Genomic DNA, 3892 nt, shown 5'->3' on the forward strand with positions numbered 1-3892 from the left:
ATGGCCGGGTAGGGGGTTCATACCCAGGTCTTATTTGGTTTATTGAATCTGTGTTTTGTGATTTTAGGATAATGTTTATGCTTTTACCCGAGGTGGAGGGCATACCCGGGTATGGTTGACTATGAATATCTTTGTTTTTTTGTTTTGATAAGTAGGGATTTAGAATTTATGATAGTTCCAGTCGGGACAAGCAATGTATGGCCGAGTTGGACTTGCATTGTTGGTCCGGATTGACAGGTTGTGAGGGAACTAACATAACGTGCTGGGTCCGGACCACTTAGTAAAGAAATAAAACTTATAAGAATTCAGACTAACTCACAAATTTTCTTATTAGGTATATGGTCCGGACCAAGGTTCTTTCTAAGAGACCGTTTTCCTGTTATCCGGGCTCAGCAAGCCAAGAGAGTGATCCGGATTCTTCTGAGATAATCCAGAACCGGGTAGAGATGGGTAAGACGGCTGCGACCTCAAATAATATTATTAGTAGGTTCCGGTTTAAGAAGCTCCTGGATCGATATATACCTTTTACTCCGGAGGATTAGTGGATCGATGTCAAGTACCACTTCATGACCAAGGCCCGAGATGTTAAAAATTATGTTTATTATAGTAGAATCAAGTAAGAGAAACAGCCAAACTGTCATCCCGGGGTGTATAATCAGGCAGAACTGGATCGTGCTTTTGCGGACATGACCATAAACAATGAGCACTATGCCTTGAAGGATTCTTTTGCTGAAGCGGACCCGGTTGAGATGGATAAGGCGGTCTGGGCCGCAGTTTAGTTGACCCCATCAGGATATTGAGTGGAGATGGTCGGAACCTCACGAAAGGATCTACCACTGACCAACTGATGGCTTTATCCCAGTTTTGATGGAGCATCTCAGATCTGGGCGGAATACCCGGTGCCACATGTTTTTTAAGCATCTCTGTAAGGACGTTTATAAGATTTTCCCTATGCAGATTACTCCAAATATGATCAAGTCTATAACCTGGTTTATATCTTGCTGCAATAAGACCAGGTTCCAGCCTACCTTGAAATTATTCCACCAGCTTTTTAACCTTTCAAGTCTATTCAGAAACCCTTTTATGAGATCCAGTTTAGAGCTTCCGAGTGTGGGTATGGTCCGGGTAGGTCCAAGCCGATTATGCACCAGACTTCACTGAAGTACTGGAATGGGGAGATTATTCTGCTGAAGGGGATGGACTTGGCCTACCTCCCCTATTTAACTTTAGAGGGATTTCAAACAAAGTTCCACCTAGCTGTTCTTGAGGGTGAAGCGGTTGACCAGATTATGGCTTTTTGTGATTGTCTCGGGTTTCAGCTTACTCAGGATACGTTCTTGAATCACAAGACTCTCTTCAATTTTGGATGTAAGTTTCTTGGTATTTGCTTTAGTTGCTTTTTGTTTTTTGTATACCCGGTTATTTTTGTTGTTTTATACCCGCATCATTTATACAATGCTTACCCGGTTATGCTCTATTGTTCTGACTTGGTTTTCCTTATTTTTTTCAGGTTTCCCTCACTACAATCCGGATTATGCAGCTATCATGTCTTCTTCTGCATATACTGCCACTTTCAATAGCCTGGGTCTTGCTTTCAAAACCAAGAGCATTGCGGGTGCTGGATCTGGGTCGGCTGATGCTGAAAGAGGAGCCGAGTCATCTGCTCCTTAGAATGTTATGGATACTGGTAGTGAGCCATTGAATATTAAACCCCTTGTTCAAGATGTTCCTAATGATGATGTGCCTCCTCGCAAGAGGAAGAAGAAGACCTGGCTTCCAAGCCTCCCCGGGGAAAAATTGTTGTTGCTAACCGGGTCGTCTGTGATTTTGAGGGGAAAGGTCTGGATGGGGAGCCGGTGAAAGTTGGTACCAAGACCCCGGTAGACCTTGATAACTTCATGTCTGACATCCCAGCTGTATGACATCCCAGATGATGATGATTGGGATAAGATGGAAGGATCCGGGATGGCTGCAGCCTTCAAGAAGGTTATCGGGCATTAGGGACATATACATTTATATTTCACTTCTTTTTTCATACCCGGGTAGGATTTATTAACTTAGTTGTTTTTTTTGTTTTTTTTAGGTTGGGAGTGCTATTGCTGTTTGCTCTGATATAGCCTTCAACGAGATCTGAGAGGCCAACAAGAGGACTGAATCTGAGAAGGAGAGGGCATATAACCTGAAAGATGAGTTGGATGAGGCTCGGGAGGGATTCAAGACTATTGAATCCGGGTTGAACAAATATCTTAAGGAGGAGAAAAACCAGGATGATGGGCTGGAGAAAGAATTTGAGAAGCTCAAAACTGAATTGGTGGCTGAGGAAAATCTTGATGAAGATGCTATCATAGCCGAGTACAAGGACGGTGAAGAGTATGACATGGTTGTTGCTCAGGACGGGACGCCCCATGTGCAAAGGGCCTGGATTGTCGCTGAAAGGCATGTGAAGATAGAGTCTGGGGCCACCTGGAAGAGCTTCATTCAAGAATTTCTTGCTGCCAAGACTGCTATTGAAGAGAGGAAGGGAGAGCTAGGGCCCTTTGATGGTCCCAACCCCAGTTTACTTTAGATCTTACCCAGCTATGTAAAGCTGTTTGGGCTATGCCCGTGTAATTATCTATTTCCTCGTTCTTTATTTATTTATTCTGAATGATGTTTGATCTTTAACTTTATCCGGATTGGTTTTAATTCCGGATTGTTATTTTTATGGATTTAATTTCGTTTATCAATTCTAATCGTTTGCTTTATAATGCTTTTTACACTTAAAAATATTCTAAGTGAAAATTTTTCTTGTTTTCAATCCGATTTTGAATCCAATCCAGGTTGATGTTTGCTTTTTAGCCTTTTGCACTTGAAAATATTTTAAGTAAAAATTTGATTGCCTTCAACACGGGTATGAATCCCAATCCGAGTTGATGCTTGCTTTTTAGCTTTTTGTACTTAAAAAATATTTTAAATACAAATTTGATTGTTTTTAACCTGGATATGGATCCCAATCCGGGTTGATATTTGCTTTTTAGCTTTTTATACTTAGAAAATATTCTAAGTAAAAGTTTGACTGTTTCAACCCGAGTATGGATCCCAATCGGGGTTGATGTTTGCTTTTTAGCTTTTTGTACTTAGAAAATATTCCAAGTAAAAATTTGATTATTTCTAACCCGGTTATGAATCTTAATCTAGGTTGATATTAGCTTTTGAGCCTTTTGTACTTAAAAAAATATTCTAAGTAAAAATTTGATTCCCTTTGATAATTGGATTTTATATCCATTTCGAGCGCGTTATATTGGCTTAAGTTGATGACTTGACCTCAAGTATGTGGCGTTTTTTATGTATTTTGTTAAGTCATTACAGAACTATAACTAGAGTCGAGAATGGACTTTTCTATGCTTTTATGGTGGAATGAGATCATGAAATAAAGGGAAAAAGCTTTCCAGAAGAGCAGAGCCAGAAACAAAGGAAACATAATTTTTTCGGCAGAAGGCAAGCGCGGCCGCCCTCTACCTTGGCGCGCCCGCGCTGCATGAACAGACACTCAGCGCGCCCGCACTCTGTCCTGTCGCGCCCATGCTAGGTCATGAAATAAAAATCCTATTTTAATTCTGTTTTGGAAGTTTTCGTGCGTTCAAGTTACCTATAAGTATAAATACCAGAAGATATCAATCATAAGGGGATAAATTTTGGGAAACCAAAAGTGGAGAGCACAGGACGACTAAGAAGAAGAAGAAGTTCTAGTTCTACATCTTATTTTGTATTCTTCTAATTAGGCGATACTTTGGATGCTCGTTTCATAATTGTTTTCTAAACCTTAAAACTTTAATTTCTCTTGTAGTATTCAAAAAACTTTTTACTATCATGTTTTCAATGGAACCCATGATCACGAGCCATTCAATTATGA

The sequence above is a fragment of the Apium graveolens genome, chromosome 6 (genome assembly GCF_009905375.1).
Source record: "Apium graveolens cultivar Ventura chromosome 6, ASM990537v1, whole genome shotgun sequence".
Taxonomy (NCBI): domain Eukaryota; kingdom Viridiplantae; phylum Streptophyta; class Magnoliopsida; order Apiales; family Apiaceae; genus Apium; species Apium graveolens.